Source organism: Microcaecilia unicolor, chromosome 9, assembly GCF_901765095.1.
Source record: "Microcaecilia unicolor chromosome 9, aMicUni1.1, whole genome shotgun sequence".
NCBI lineage: Eukaryota > Metazoa > Chordata > Amphibia > Gymnophiona > Siphonopidae > Microcaecilia > Microcaecilia unicolor.
In genome coordinates, this window is record NC_044039.1 from 139,591,040 (window position 1) to 139,608,883 (window position 17,844).

The 17,844-nt window shown below is 42.3% G+C and overlaps 1 protein-coding gene across 1 annotated transcript in view; it reads right to left on the bottom strand.

The window, feature by feature from the left end:
- Positions 1 to 17,844, bottom strand: part of UBR1 (ubiquitin protein ligase E3 component n-recognin 1) — a 718,041-nt gene that overhangs the window by 227,297 nt on the left and 472,900 nt on the right. The gene's annotated exons all lie outside the window — the stretch shown is intronic.

Sequence of the window (17,844 nt, forward strand, 5' to 3'; positions counted from 1 at the left end):
CCAGGAACTGGGCCCAAACCTTTTTTTAAACCCAGATATGCTAACTGCTGTTACTACATCTTCTGACAATGATTTCTAGAGCCCAACTATTATTTGAGTGAAAGACTATTACCTCCTTTTTTTTTTACAATTCTTTTTATTAAAGTCAATACAAGATAACACAACGTTTAACCTCTTATTGTACATTGATTCCTTCAGTACACCAATGAATACCAAAACTGTACAAACTCGTATTCTAAATGATCCGCTTCTACTTTCATAAACTTCAAATACAAAATTATCTCACATTGACATCTTTATTATTATTGTTCATCCCCTTTCATTCTCCCCCTCCCACGGCAGCATTTTCCCTCCCCCTTCATTCGTCCAAACCTTCAGCTTTCATACCCTCATACATACTCCTAGCAGAACCCTCACCCCCCATCCCACCCTCCCCCCCCTTCCCATCACTCTGCAGATGTGCTGGGATCCGTTGATCCTACCACCTCTATGAGTCTATGCCACAGAGAAGCATATTGTTTAGCTAAAGAGTTTGGGGATCAAGCATATACCCTGCTCTCATACTTGGCCAGGTCTGTTATTTTGGTCACCCAGCTAGAGTATGGGGCCGGTTCTTCATTTATCCAGAACTGCAGTATTACTTTTTTAACTGCCAGTACCGAAATATACAAGAATCTTCTTTTTGGGAACGTCAATCCTTGCTTAATTAAGCCCGATTGATCTCCCAATAGCAAGGCTGGGTATGTCCACTCCACTTCCTGTTGTATAACCTTATTTAATGTCTCAAAGACCCTATTCCACAAACTCAGTTTAGGGCATTCTAGAAATGTATGTGTATGCATTTTTGGCAAGTGTCGGACTCCCACAAGTGCATCATTTTCCCCTTTCTCCTCGTGATATACGCTTTATGAATCACTTTATACTGAGTTTCTTGCCACTCTGCAGATTTAACCATCTCATAGAGGTTCTTATAAAAGATCCTAATATGTGCCTGGGACTATTGCGTTCTCAGCTCCTCATTCCACCTGTCAATGTATCCCAGCTGTCCCCCCTCTGGAATGGTCATTTTCACTATTTTATACCATGTGGAGAGTCTATTTCCCGCCTGGGGCAACCCCTTCATTATCTTATCAAGCTTCCCTGATTTCCATTGGTCCCCGTGCTTCCCCTTCTGCTGGTTCCAATTATGTTGGATCTGCATATAGTGAAACATATGTGTAGCAGGAAACTTCCATCTCTCCCTCACTTGAGCAAAGGTCATAAGCTGTTCTTCATCTCCCGGGAGGAACAAATGTCCTATAGTATTGCACCCTTGTTTTGCCCATTGCTGAAAAATCGATGGACCCATACCTGCCGGAAACTTCCACAAACCTACCATATTCAGGAAAGGTGAGGCATACGGGCTACGCGCTTGTTTCTTTCTCCACCAACCCCAAGCCAGGCGCATTGGCCTCAAAAACGAGTATTGCCTATTAAACCTTCTGCCCACCCCTGAGGGTACATGTAGCAAGTTTATAAATGCAAATGGTGAACACCATCCCATCCACCAATCTTTCGGTGTGAACTTCGACTGCCCACTTATTCCTTCAAACACTAATCTCATCAATGCTGCTATATTGTAAAATCATAAATCTGGGAGATTAAGTCCCCCCTTCTCCCTATCTAGTATCAGGGTTTGATGTCCTATACGCAACCCCTTCTGTCCCCAAACAAATGACCGCAGCAAAGAACGGAATAACCTCTCGTCCTTGCTTGTGATCCATATAGGTATAGTTTGCAAGGGGTATGGTAGCTTTGGGAGCAGGATCATCTTAGCCAAGGTCACCCGCCCAAAAAGAGAAACTGGGAGGTCCTTCCAACGGTGGCAGATTTGTTTAATTTTATCTATCTGGTCTACTATATTCCGTTGATACATGACTTGTGGGCTAATGCTCAGGTATATGCCTAGGTACCTCATTGGTTGTTGTACCGGTGGAATAGATAGGTGTTTAAATTGCTCTCTGTTTGCTTTTCCTGCCAGGGGTAGAATTTCTGAATTAGAACAATTCACTCTAAGTCCTGAGATAGCCCCAAAATCCTTAACTATCTGTAATGCTTTTTCTAAATGTGCTGGGGCATCTGCTAAGTATAACAAAATGTCATCCACAAACAAATTAAGGCGAATCTCTTGCCCTCCCACCTGAAGTCCTCTTATCTGTGTGCTCTGCTGAATCTTGATCGTTAGCGGCTCTATAGCTAAGAGGAACCGGAGGGGTGACATTGGGCAGCCCTGCCTAGTGCCCCTCTGCAGGGCAAATTGTTCTGTGAGGTTATTATTAACTAGTAGACGTGCTCTTGGCTTGGAGTAAAGTACCTTAACCCAATCTGTAAACCGACCCTGTAATCCAAATTGTACCATTACCCAAAATAAGAATTGCCAAGATATGCTGTCGAATGCCTTCTCCATATCTAGTCCTGCGATGGCCTCTCTCCCCCCCATCCCTCTATATACTTGAATAGCTGCCAAAGCCCGTGTAAGATTCATCGAGGCGTATCTGCCGGGGACAAAGCCCACCTGGTTCGCGTGTATAACAACTGGCAGGAAGGCATTCATTCGCTTTGCCATTATGTTTGCTAGTAATTTCACATCTTGATTGAGCAGTGAAATGGGTCGGTACGACCCCACCTGCATCGGGTCCTTCCCAGGCTTGGGTACTAATATAATGTGTGCTACATTTTGACTAAGATCCGTCCCCTCTTGACCCAGACTATTATACATTCCGGCCAGTGGGGGTGCCACTAGGTCAGACAAAATTTTATAGTATTTGGGCCCATACCCATCCGGTCCCGGAGCCTTGGTCAATTTAAGTGCCTTTATACCCTGTCTGACCTCCGAGGTAGAGATGGGCCTATTCATGCTGTTCAACTGTCCTGGAGTAAACTTAGGCACATCTATGTCCCGGAAGAATTCATCCCTCTGCGCTATATCAAATTCCCTCTCCCCATATAAGGATTGGTAGTACTTAACAAATTGTTGTTGTATTTGTTTTTCCTGATTATAATGCCTCCCTTCATTGTCCTTAACAGCTACTATAACCTGCCGTTTTTTATAAGGGCATACTAGATTCACCATGAGTTTCCCCGCTTTGCTTCCCCATTGAAACAGTCTAAATTGTTAATAGTATATATCCTTTTCTGCTCTGCTGATAAGTATTTGGTCTATGCTCTGACATAATTCCCGTAATTTTCCTTGCAGGGATTTGTCTAAGCTACGGACATGCAGCCTCCTGAGGGATTGATACTCCTGACAGAGTTTTAGTAGTTCGGCCTCTTGCTTTTTCTTCCGGCTCAATGTGTATGCCAATATGTGGCCCCTCAATATGGTTTTAGATGCCTCCCAGTAAATGGTTGCATCCACCTCTGGTGACTCATTGAAGGCCTGGTACTCTAACCATTTTTTTCTTAAATAGGTGCGGAAATTTGCATCGTTATATAGTGCAGGTGAGAATTTCCATACCTTCTCAGTCTCCTCCTTCGTGTATGATAATGCAAGTGTTGAATGATCTGAAAGGGCATGATATATGATGTGCACATCTTTTGCTATTGGGAAAAGTGATTGTGAAATTAAAAAATAGTCTAACCTTGAATATGAATTGTGTGGGTGTGAATAAAAAGAAAAATCCGCTTCGTGAGGGTGAAGCAGGCGCCATATATCCACCGTCCCTAACTGGTGCAAGACAAAATTAACCCCTCTATTTTCCGCTGCATTGTTCCTAGGCTTTGCGGGTTTACAGTCAATTGTAGGGTCAGCACTGATATTAAAGTCTCCCCCCAGTATTGTCTGATATTCCGAATAAGGTGTCAACTTTGCCACTACCGCTGAGAAAAATTTATGGCTGTAAATGTTTGGCCCGTATATATTGCACAGGCTCAGCTTTCTGCCCCATAACTCCCCCAGCACTATAACATACCGACCCTCTTTATCATGGATTATTTTGTGTGTGTGAAACGGTATCTGTTTGTGAATTAAGATGGCCACTCCTCTTTGTCTACTATTAAAAGCTGAGCCCACTACTTCACCCACCCATCCTCTTTTCAATTTGTCTTGCTCTGCATTAGTCAGGTGCGTTTCTTGCAAATAAACAATGTCCGCCCCATTTTTTTTCAACTATGATAATATTTTGGTTCTTTTAACTGGAGAGTGCAAACCATCTACATTTAGTGATATTATTTTTAGCTTAACTATTACCTAAAAGTCTTAATGGTATATATCAGGTTTCTCCATGATATCGTCCCGCAGGCCTCCCAGCTAAGCCTGCAGGACTCTTTTGCCATGCATGCGATTTCTACTATCCCCCACGTGCTTTCAACAGATCCCCCCAGTAGCCCATGACTCTTGTTGTACGAACCATACCCCGCCCCCATTACCCTCCCCCACATTCCCCTCTCACTCCCCCCTTCCCTCCATGCTGCCCCACACACACAAAGCTTTCCCCCCACCCCCCGCCCCTATCCCTTTCAACCCCTATCAACCACTTCGCCATCCTCCGCTTTTCACGAACCCTGCAGCAAGTAAACAGTACCCACCCCGCTCCCTCTCAGCCCTACTAAACACCCCTTGTCCATTCAACACTTTTCCCACAACATTTTAAACATATCCCTCTACTACTTATGTGATTGCATTAATGATGAACTCTTCCTTGTGCATGTTCTCAGGTTCAATTGCCTGATCATCATGGACCATCTTCTCGATCATATCACAAATAATCTGTTCTGTCCCTCATCAGTGTAAAAGCCAGGCAAAATAGTAACTGCACTAACTCCAGCCCCCGAAACTTTTCAGTAGCGCTATCGACGGCCATTCAGCCTGCGTTCACTGCGCTCTCGCTTGTGGGTTCACCACGTTTATTTTGTCCAAAAAAGTCTGAGCTTCTGTTGCCTCGGAGAACACTAGTTGTTTGCCCTCATGCCATACTCTTAGCTTAGCAGGAAACGTGAGTGCGAATCAAATTCCCTTTTTATACATGGACGTGCAGGCTGGCGCCATAGCTCTTCTCTGCTGCGCTACCCCCGCTGAGTAATCATTGAATAATAAAAGTTTGTTACCCTCGTACTCTAGGGTTTCTTTTCAGGAACAAAACGCCTTAAGCAGTGCTTTTTTTTGTTAGCCAGTTTGTGAAATGTGCTAAGGCCGTATGTGACTTCATTTCGCCCTCTCTTCACGCTCCGATCCTATGCGCACGATCACACTATTTGTGTTCTCCTTGCTCTGCAACTTCAAGATGTTTCGGAAGCCACGTGCTGAAAAATTGGTACAGCTCAGTGTCCTGCACTGACTCCGGGAGTCCAATTACCCTCAGGTTGTTACGGCGATTTCTATTCTCTTGCTCCTCCACTTTTTCTTTTAAAGCTGCTGTTTCTTTTTGGAGGGCCAGAATTTGATTAGTCATGCCCTGCAAGGCGTCTTCTTGTGCCGACACTCTCTGTTCAATTTCATCCAGCCTCCGAGTTTGGGTATCAAATTTTTCATTAATTTCATCTACCACGGATTGGATTTTATTCAGCCGGTCCTCTAGTGCAGTCGCCACCGTCATAGAGATCTCTCTTGCCCACTCTCCTGCCTGTATCTCTGGCGATCGACGAGGTTCCTAATCCTCCGCCATTTTTGGCGCTTGCTTTAATGGCGCGTTTTTACCCTTCAGGCATCTCTGGCTCTTCGTGGGCATACCCTCCGACTCAACACTCTTTCTTGCCCTGTCAATTCCTGATGAGGCTATTGACTTAAACTGTGTCGAAGAAAGCAAAGGGGCAGACGATCTGCAAACTCCAAAGTGGAAACTGTACAACGCAGATCGTTAATAAACCAAGATATATTTTATTGATATAACAGAGTTAAAATATGCATACAATAGCCCATATGCATACAATAGCCCGACACAGGCCGTGTTTCACCCAACTGGGCTGCTTCAGGGGCTATATAGTAGTTCTCCACTACCAAAACAGAAATTTGCTGATAAAAGCAAATATACAGTCGATATCCTGAAAAAAACGGCTCAACCAGAAATGCAGAAACAATTAGTTATGGACCTGAGGTCGTACAAACAGCCTCTTATCTCCAAATGTGCCGAAAAAGCTGGACAGAACTTCACTGGAATAGGTAAAGGAAGAGTCAAAAATAAATATAAGACCTTAGGCAAGATTATCATTTTAACAGCTTGGGCCCTGCCAAGCCAGAAGAGGTTCAAGCCCTCCCACCTATCAAGATCCGCAAAATGTTCTTTTAACCTCAGAGGCAAATTAACCTCATATAGGCACTCAAGCGTCTTTGTCACATTAATTCCCAGATAGAGGCATATTTTCAAAGCACTTAGCCTTCCAAAGTTTCATAGGTTTCTATGGAACTTTGGAAGGCTAAGTGCTTTGAAAATATGCCTCATAGCGAACGTAGTCGGTGGCTCAACAAAATTGGAACTGTTGCTGCAGGAAAACCCGCTCAAGAGGAATGCAGCAAGATATTCAAGATCTCAGACTTGGTCATATTGACTTTAAAGTCTGCAACACTACCATATTCTTGTAATTCTGAATTTACCTGCAACAAGGATTTTTGTGGGTTCGATAAGGTGAGAAGAATATCGCCAGCAAATAATTTTATGCTCCATGTGATCAGAAGTTATCCCCGTTTTCCCCCTATGGATCCTAATAAGCTGTGCCAGAGGCTCAAATGTGATAGCAAAAAGCTGCGAGGATAAGGCACAGCCTTGTCTTGTGCCCTGATGTAAAGCAAACTGAGCTCTATGGGTGCAATTAACTTTTAGACATTCTAGAGGGTAAGTGTATATTAACTTAATCAATGTAAATAACACCTGGAAATCCCCATGTGTTCCAGCAAGAAGGACATAAACTGCCAATTTACGCGATCCTAACATCATAACAGCAGACATACTGGGTCAGACCAATGGTCCATCTAGCCCAGTATCCTGTTTCCAACAGTGGCCAAGCCAGGTCACAAGTACCTGCCAGAAACCCAAATTGTGGCAACACTCCATGCTACCAAACCCAGGGCAAGAAGTTGCTTCCCCATGTCTGTCTCAATAGCAGATATGGATAGAGAATGACACGGGGACGGGGACACGCAGTAACCGCAGGGATGGGGACAAAGCTTGCGGGGACGGGGCAAGTACAGATCGCACAGAGACGGGGACAGAGCCCACGGGGACGGGGCGGGGATGGGGGCAGAGCCCACGAGAATGGGAACAAACTTTGTACCTGTGTCATTTTTTACTTTGAAGCTGTTAATGAACTGAACTGTTATTTAAGTTTGAGTGATGCAGACAAATTATTATTTTTTTTTTTAAAAACAAGCAAATATGCTGGCCACAACTAGCAAAATTTGCATGTCCTGTACATCCTGCTACCAGCACATCTTCTAAGAAGACATCTTCTATTGCAGGAAGGACTGTGGAAGACAGGAGAGCTAGACTGAATCCTTAGATTGTTGATGACTTCTTATTCATTCACAGATTAAAAAATCGTAAAAGTGCTTCATAGGGCATATTTCTCCCCTCTACGGCATACAGAACGTGTTTTATTTTGTACCCCTGGATATTTTAACAGGGTGGATTAGGATTCCTTGGGGTTGCAGAAATCAGCTATTGTTGGGATTGGAAGCGTACAGGGTGGTGGTGAGGAGGGTTATTATAGCTGCTGTTATTATTGCTTTCTATTTGTAATTTATACACAATAGTTGCACAGCATATTGTTCCTTTTTATACTTTTAATATAAAGATTTAAATATAAAATCATAATTATTCAAGGCTTCTGCAGATGAGGACACAGCCCATGGGGATGGAGCGGGAATGGAGACACAACCCACAGGGATGGGGACAAATTTTGTCCTCATGTCATTCTCTATGGACTTTTCCTCCAGGAACTTGTCAAAAACTTTTTAAAACCCAGATATGCTAACCATTGTTACTACATCCTCTTCCAGAGCTTATTTGCTGAGCGAAAAATATTTCCTCCTAATTGTTTTAAAAGCATTTCCATGTAATTTCCTTGAATGTCCCCTAGTCTTTGTACTTTTGGAATGAGTTAAAAAAAATCAATTTACTTCTACTCTTTCTACACCACTGAGGATTTTGTAGGTCTTAATCATATGTCCCCTCATCCGTCTCTTTTCCAAGTTGAAGAGCCCTAACTTCTTTAGCCTTTCCTCATATGAGAGGAGTTCCATTACCTTTCTCATTTTGGTCGTTCTTCTTTAAACCTTTTCTAATTCAGCTGTATCTTTTTTGAGATATCAGAACTGAATGCAGAACTCAAGGTGAGGTTGCAACATGGAGCGATACAGAGGCATTATAGTATTTTCTTATTCACCATCTTTTTTCTAATAATTCTTAGCCTCCTGTTTGCTTTTTTGGCCGCCGCTGCACATTGAGCAGAAGATTTCAGCATATTATCTACAATGACACCTAGATCTTTTTCTTGGTTGCTGACCCCCAAAGAGGACCCTAGCCTCAGTTAACTATGATTCGGATTATTCTTTCCAATATGCATCAACCTTGCATTTGTCCACATTAAATTTCATCTGCAATTTTGATGCCCAGTCTTCCAATTTCCTAAGGTCTTCCAGCAATATTTCCACAGTCTGCATATGTTTTAACAACCTTGAATAATTTTGTGTCATCTGCAAATTGAATCATCTTACTCATTGTTCCGATTTCCATATCATTTCTAAATATGTTAAATAGCACTGGTCCTAGTACAGATCCCTGTGGCCCACCACTGTTTACCCTCCTCCATTGAGAAAAATGGTCATTTAATCCTACACTCTGCTTTCTGTCCAATAACCAATTCCTAATGCACACCAGAACCTTGTCTCCTATCCCATTACTCTTTAATTTTCTCAGGAGTCTCTCATGAAGAACTTTATCAAAAGCTTTCTGAAAATCTAGATACACTACATCAACCGAATCACCTTTATCCACACGCCTTCAAAGAAATGGAAGCAAATTGGTGAGACTTCCCTTAACTGAACCCATGCTGACTCTGTCCCATTAAACTATTTGTCTATGTGTTCTGTAATTTTATTCTTTATAATAGTTTCCACTATTTTTCCCAACACTTTCAGGCTTACCAGTCTGTAATTTCCCAGATCACCCTTGGAACCCTTTAAAAAAAAAAAAACGGTGTTACAACTGGCCACCCCCCAATCTTCAGGTACTACGGACGATTTTAACGACAGGTTACATATTACTAACAGCAGATCGGCAATTTCATGCTTGAGTTCTTTGAGTACTCTTGGATGCATTCCATCCAGTCCAGGTGATTTACTACTCTTTAAATTGTCGATTTGGCTCAGTACATCTTCCAGGTTCACTGAGATTTCTTTCAGTTCCTCCAAGTCATCACCCTTGAAAACCATTTCCGGTACAGGCAGATCTCTTACATCTTCTTCTGTAAAGACCGAAGCACAGAATTCATTCAGTTTCTCCGCTATGGCCTTGTCCTCCGAGTGTCCTTTTTACTCCTTCATGATCTAACATTCCCACGGATTCCCTTGCAGAGAAAAAACTGCATTTCCAAAAAACTACATAGCCAACTAAATAGTAAAACAGGTGAAGTAACATACCAAAAGGAAATATCTACATATAAAACGCAAAAACACAAAATCCTTGTGCACAATACACTTATCTTCACAGCTGTAAGACTACTGAAAAATGCCCAAATCACTGCGGGCAGTTCATTATGCAGTCATAATTCAGTGCAATATTCCAGCACACTGAATAGCAATCCTCAACAGGATTGTTTCATATTCTTCTTCAGAAGGAAAAAAAAAATCAAGTATTCTCACAACAAAGTTGTTTTCTGTGTTCCTTTTTTCTAATACATGCCAACTGGAACCTGTGATAGTAGCCCATTTCAGGATGATTACTGTTTAGTGTTTCCTGGGGAAGTTGAGGTTTAATTTATTTAAAGTTGTTAGTTTTTTTACACTGTACTAACATTCATTGGTACGTTATAGCAAATAAAGATTTTTTTGATATTTCAGGTTGAATTTTTGCTATCATTTTGTGTTTTGTTCTTTGGTAATTGAAATCACCCATTATTATATTGTTGCCCAATTTGCCAGCTTTCCTAATTTCTGTAAACATTTCATCTGTCTGTTCGTTCTGTCCCGGTGGACGGTAGTACAGCCCTATAAGAATACTTCTTCCCTTCAACAGAATTTCTATCCATAATGATTCCATGCTGCTGTTTCATGTGGAATGTTTATTTTATTTGACTCAATTCCCTCTTTAACATAAAGTGCACCCCCCTCCAATTTGATCCTTTTGATCACAGCGATACAATTTGTACCCTGTTAACACAGTGCCCCACTGACTGTTCTCTTCCCACCAAGTCTCTGAGATGCCTATTATATCTACCTCATCATTTAGTGCTATATATTCTAACTCTCCCATCTTATTTTTTAGACTTCTAGCATTTGTATACAGGCACTTCAAATTGTGTTTTTGCCTTGGACCTACAAGCTGCTTAGAAGTTGAAGGGGATAATGTGCATCCTTTATCCTGCTCTCTCATTGAGAACACCTGGCTTACTTTCAGCATGGTTGAAACCTCTCTACTGGGATTCTCTAAATGTCCTGTTTCAATAGTATCTTTTAAGGATACTCCACACCGAACCATACGCTCCTGGGCGACTGTCTGCTTTCTCTCCCCCATTCTAGTTTATCTCCTTTTAAAAAGTTAGCACCAGCAGCCTGGTTCCATCCCGGTTAAGGTGGAGCCTATCCTTTTGAAACAGCTTCCCTTTCCCCAGAACACTGTTCAGTTCCTAACAAATCTAAATCCCCCATCTCTGCACATTCGTCTCAACCACACATTGAGACTTCAGAGCTCTGCCTGCCTTTTGAGTCATGCACGTAGAAAGGGGAGCATCTCTGAAAATGTTACCCTGGAGGATCTGGACTTCAGCTTTCTACTTAAGAGCCTAAGTTTGGCTTCTAGAACCTCCCTCCCACATTTTCCTAAGTCACTGGTACCCACATGTACCAAGACAGCCAGCACCTCCCCAGCACTATCTAAAATCCTATCTAGGTGACGTGTGAGATCCGCCACCTTTGCACCTGGCAGGCAAGTGACCAAGTGATCCTCACGTCCACCAGCCACTCAGCTATCTACATGCCTAATGATCGAATCACCAACTACAACAGCTGTCCTAACCCTTCCTGCCTTGGCAGAATTTCTTGGAGACTTATCTTCGGTGCGAGAGGATAGTGAAAAAGAGATGGATGAGGAGAGATATTACTGAGGTCTACAAATGCCTGGTGGGCAGGTCCTGGCTACAGGAGTACTTCCTACTTCACCAGGGTGCTGCTCTCCTTCTAGAAGACCTCCCTCCTCCAAGGCAGCATAGGGGCTGCCAGACTGGAGGTGGGACTTCTCTACAATGTCCCTGAAGGTCTTCTCTATGTACCTCTCTGTCTCCCTCAGCTCCTCCAAGTCTGCTACTCTAGGAGCTCTTTGCTTCGGGCACACACATACAACTTCTCACCAACTGGGAAATAATCATACATGTGACACTCAATGCAAAAGTCTGGATAGCACCCAGGATAGCAAAATCCTGGTGGGCAGGTCCTGGCTACAGGAGTACTTCCACCTTCACCAGGATGCTGCTCTCCTTCTAGGAGACCTCCCTCCTCCAAAACAGCATAGGGCTGCCAGACTGGAGGTGGGACTTCTCTACAATATCCCTGTAGGTCTTCTCTATATACCTCTCTGTCTCCCTCAGCTCCTCCAAGTCTGCTACTCTAGGAGTTCTCTGCATCGGACACACACATACAACCTCTCACCAACTGAGAAATAATCATACATGTGACACTCAATGCCTAAGTCTAGATAGCACCCTTCCCACTGCTGGTCTGCTGTCTACCCCTTAGTATTTTTGAGGTTTTCAATAATTTAAAACTTGCTAAGGTACTAAGTATACTAGTCTAATATAGCTTATATGGTATATTGTGTGATTTATTTAATGTTTTCTTCTTAGAAACTAATAAAATGTAATTAAAACTCAGTAAGAGGAATCCTCCCTTGTTATTCTAATTAGAATAACTGTGTATAAATGAAGAGTTGTGCTAGTGGTGGATGAGAATTGGGGAAGATGGGATTGAAGACTAATCTAGACCCTGCTGTGCCTTCTAGAAGCTATCTGTTAATGTTGTAGGCTATGGCAGGCAGTTCAAGTTTTAAAGTTTTAAAACTATAGGGAAAAGGGTTTTTATACTATGGAAACTAAGCTGTGCTGCAAAACTAAAGTTAAATCTCTAAACTGGGGATTCCTGTGACTGTCAGCTCTGTATTCCTTATTTGAACTGGCTAAGCTGTATGGCAAAACTAAGGTTAAAACTCTATACTGGGGTTTCCTTTGACTATCAGTTCCTGCTCTACACTGATGCTATGGTAAACTGTAGAAAAATCCCTTAACTGCTAGCCTATGAAACTCTAATAGAGACTTTAAATGTTAAAGAGAGAAAATCCTAAATTCCTTAAACTGCCTTTGCTCAATAAGTAGAGTAACTTAAAATAAAGATACTGAGATAACCTATTGAACTCTAAATCTACCTTTCACAAGTTTAAAAGCAATTTCCCAGCAAATAACTTATCAATGAAGATTTATCCTGTTCTGGAAATCCTCACTTCTGGACAGAGAAGAACTGAAAGTGTGGCTTTTTAAGTGCATGTGTTGTTTAGATGACTCACACTGCAAACAGTGTGATAATAGAGCCCTTTTCAACTTCCCTCTTTAATCAGTTCCTGTGACTTGATTAAAAAGTTTCTTAGTTTCTATCAGGAAGACCCTTTGTAAAAGACTCTCTGTGAAGGTAACTTTCTTTTAACAAATAATTTTAAAATAGAAACACACAAGTATGACTCTACCTTGTTTCCCGATAGGTATCTTTCCCTTTTTTTGTTTTAAATGCATCAAAGGCAAGCAAAAGCATGGGGATACCCTTGGACCTAGCTTGGTGTAACAAGTGAAGGGTTCTACAAATATTATCAAATGTTTGCCTTCCTGTTATAAAGCCTGCTTGGTCCTCGTTAATAATAGAAGGCAATAAGTGCTGCAGACGCCATGCTACAATTTTTGTAAAGATTTTATAGTCTGACCAAAAAAGTGAAATTGGCCTATAGGAACTGCAGGTCAATGGATTCTTCCCAGGTTTCAGCAAAATTTTAACTGCCACTAAGTGCCAAGAGTATGGCAGTTCATCCAGATCATTGAAGACACTGGGCTGCTGTAACATTTATAGAACCAATTTGTAAATCCATCAGAGGCTGGAGCCTTTCCATTAGGAATGGCCCACTGTATGTATCTATAGCAATAGGTTTGGACAGGGCCTCTAGCTCAACCTCATCCACATCCTTGTCACCTCTCGTTTAGACTACTGCAATCTGCTTCTTGTTGGCCTCCCACTTAGTCACCTCTCCCCTCTCCAGTCAGTTCAAAACTCTGCTGTCCGTCTCGTCTTCCGCCAGGGTCATTTTACTCATACTACCCCTCTCCTTAGGTTGCTTCACTGGCTCCCTATCCGTTTTCGCATCCTGTTCAAACTTCTTCTACTAACCTATAAATGCACTCACTCTGCTGCTCCCCAGTATCTCTCCACACTCGTCCTTCCCTACACCCCTTCCCGTGCACTCCGTTCCATGGATAAATCCTTCTTATCTCTTCCCTTCTCCACTACTGCCAACTCCAGACTTTGCTCCTTCTGTCTCGCTGCACCCTACGCCTGGAATAGACTTCCTGAGCCCCTACGACTTGCCCCATCCTTGACCATCTTTAAATCTAGATTGAAAGCCCACCTCTTTAACATTGCTTTTGACTTGTAACCACTTGCCTCCACCTACCCTCCTCTCCTCTTTCCTCTACACATTAATTGATTTGCTTGCTTTATTTTTTGTCTATTAGATTGTAAGCTCTTTGAGCAGGGACTGTCTTTCTTCTTCTATGTTTGTGCAGAGCTGCGTACACTTTGTAGTGCTATAAAAATGCTAAATAGTAGTAGTAGATGGCAATACCACTTTATCAAGATAACAACAAATATCTGCAGGAGATATATCTGGTTGATAGAAGTGTAATACTGCCCAAATATTTATTTATTGGGATTTATTAACCACCTTTATGAAGAGATTCTACAGCAGGTACAGTTTAACATAAAACTTACAATTTTGTAACAGCATCACAATAGTAAAATAACCAATATCTTGTATATCTTCAGTGGTGGTTCATGAGTGCCTGTTCTCATCTTGAATTGAATAGATAGGATTACAGCACTCCAATTTTTTTTGAACTTATTTGCTAAGAGTTGACCAGCCTTATTCCCAAATTCAAAATGTACCTGTCAAAAGTTTTCTGAAACCTGTACTATTTGAACATCATGGAACTCTAATCTCAATTTATGAAGTTGCTGCTCCAGGATTGGGGGATTTAGGGGCTCCCTCTTCAATTGCTGATCTAAACTCTCAATTTGGTCCCGAAACTGCCCTTCCCTTGCTAAGCGGCTTTCCGTCAATAGGCTTGCAAGACAATTATTCTTCCATGCATCACCGCTTTAAGCCCTTTCTACAGGATCTCTGAGGATAACTCTCCGGTGTCATTCAGCTGAATATATTCTACAAGAGCTTTCTCCAGTTGGGTGGCATTATCAGGATCTTGCAAAATAGTGTCATCTAAGCGCCAATAGCGGATTGATCCTGAATTGGGGGAGGGGGGGTCACAGTTAAAGCCTTTAGTACGGGGGGGGGGGGGGGGGCATGGTCAGACCATGTTCATGTTTGAATCTAAGTACTATGAATTCTATGTAATATGGATGAGTCCCAAATCAATAGTCAATACAGGAGGAGTGGGAATTATGTACTTGGGAGTAAAAAGAAGTCCCTAGTGGTGGGATAGAAAAATCTCCATATATCACATAAGTCCCCAATGTATAAGCTCCAAAATTTCTCTCAATCTTTATGAACATAGTGCACCACTTGGGAGGTATTATTTAAACTGGGTTGTAATGCCAAATTAAAATTTCCACCCAGCAACAGACTACCTTTCCCCATGCTGGAGCAAGAGAGAGCTAAGCATCTCACAGTAAAGTCACTGTTCCTCATTAGGTGCACTGACATTGACCAGGGTAAACACCTCAGTGACTAAAGAAACTATTAACAATAAGTATCTCCCTCCCTTATCTCTAATTACCTTTTTAACCTGCTAAGACAACAATGCAATTTAGGATTTTTTTCTGCAAATAACTGGAAGAAGGCAGAGTATTTACCACGTGGACATAATTGTTCACAGGTGGGCAAAAGATTGTGTTTTATACAGGAGACACGTAAGCCCTCAAAGCACACCAATTCTTTAAACAGGAGTTGACTGTCAAGGACTTACATTTACCAACATTGCCAAGGATAAAGTTAAAAGGACCATCAAAATAACTCTAAAAGGCAGGCCTGCCCCATTGTCCCTGTTTGTGTCACATTACTACCAACCTGCCTCCCTGGGATTCCCCAATGATCAACTCCTGCCCCCAACCCACTACCTTCATCATTTCTGGACAAACCCTTTCCACCAGAGCGAGGTGCCAGATTGAGGAAATGTATCTCCATTGCCAACCCCCAACCAATATCAAATATCAATTATAAATATAAAACAGCCTACGAAATAGCTTATGTTACAAACACATTCAAATCCTCAACTTTATAGGAAAATATATACAGGTAATAACATCACTGATTGGGCTGCACTAGGCCTGACAAGAAAAAATTTAGAAAACAACATAGTCTCAAGCAGTGAATGTAGCCCCACCAGGACAAATCCACTAAGAATGCAAATCAAATTACCAAAGCCTCATGTTGTCACCACATTCTGTAACTGGATATCCAATTGCTGATGTTTCAGGCATCCTTTTCCAGTGGCTACTCGTTGCCATTTAGGTTTCCCTCTGATGCTCAAAGTGGCCCTCTGAAGTGCCAAGGGGTCTGCCTCTGGAAGTATCTTTCATACTTTCGAAAGCATATGGATGCAGTGTAAGTTGCCACCCTTATAAAAGAGCAGGGCGAAGGGATATTGCCATTTGTATTTTATCCCCTGGACTTGCAGCAGTTGTTTAAGTGGCCTCAACTCCAATCTGCACTTCAGAGTAGCTATAGCCAAGTCCTGGTATATCTCAATCGAATAAAAATCCCAGGAGATATTCCTAGTAGTCCTGGCTTTATAATATCTTTTCCTTAATTTTATAATCGCCAAAGCAGGCTACTATATCCTTGTGTTTGTTGTTTCTTCATGCACCCAATGCCCTGTGTGCCCTTTCAATATGTACTGAGTCTAGGTCCACAGTAGACCAATTCCCTTAAAGGAGAACACTGAAAGTTTTTTATTTTTAACTACCAACTTGTAGTCTGCACAGGTTGAAGTTTCTGGGATGCCCCAGAAGAATAGGTTGCGCCTATGGCTTCTATTCTCAAGATATTCTAGCTTGTCAAAAATTTGCTGATGGGATATTCTTAGTGTGCTGTAGTACTACTACTACTACTTATCATTTCTATAGCGCTACCGGACGTACGCAGCGCTTCACACTTGAACATGGAGAGACAGTCCCTGCTTGATAGAGCTTACAATCTAATTATGACAGACAGGACAAGTAAGGGATAAGAGTTAGGACAGACAGGACATATCAGGGATAGGGGACAGTTGAAGGGTTAGGTTTAGGTTTAGGAGTTAAAAGCAGCATCGAAGAGGTGGGTTTTTAGCTTAGATTTGAAGATGGCCAGAGATGAGGCTTGGCGTACCAGCTCAGGAAGTTTATTCCAGGCATACGGTGCAGCAAGATAGAAGGAACAGAGTTTGGAGTTAGCGGTGGAGGAGAAGGGTGCAGATAAGAGAGATTTGCCCAGTGAGCGGAGTTCCCGGGGAGGAGTGTAGGGACAGATGAGAGTGGAGAGGTACTGAGGAGCTGCAGAGTGAATGCTGTAGCTGTTTATCCAAACTCTCCAGGGCATCAGACTGCTCATTGAGCCGTGACTCCGTCTCTTCTACTCTATGGCCAAAATCCCTAATTTCTCCTCTTAAGTCAGTCCCCAGAGTAGCAATCTTGATGTGTGCTGCTTTCAGATCCGATTTTATCTCATGCAGCCAAGCTTAAATTTCTGTTAAGGATTCGGTGCCAGGATCTGCCGGAGAGTCTGCAAAAGAAAAGATCTTCCTGTGACACTTCTGCCAATGGTTGCAAGTCTGGTAAGGCCACCTTATAGGCACCATCCATGCAGTTTGGTGTGGTGCCTCCCCATACAGGCAAACTCCTTCAAATCAATTGGACAGTGTTTAGCCCTCATCTCTATTGGTGGGGCAACTCACAACAAGAGTAATCAATCAATCCAAATAATCAGATGGTTCCAGATTGCCGCTGTATTATTAAAACTCCTGTGGGGTTGCTTAGAGCTAGCGATTAGGCAGCCATTCCAGATGATAACATTACTTCCTCTGGACCCTGAATTCCTTTTCATGTCCTCCTCTCCCAACTGGAACCAGTTCTCCAAATGAGCACAATTTAGAAGCAGGGCACGGAAAGTCTGCCAACCATCTTCTGGAGACAGTAATACTGTGGATCTATGCCTGCACTGTGTCCTTAGGCTGGATTTTGCTTTTCATCGACTGCCTCCCATCTGCTGGTTGTGGACATAACCACTGGTTCTGGACTGGTATGAGATAAGGAATGTGTTATTCTATGTCTTTCTGCTCTCAAATGTTTTTGTGAATGCCCATCTTGGAGTTTAATTTTGTTCCACATTTTTATTTTGTCCAAATCAGTCTAGACCA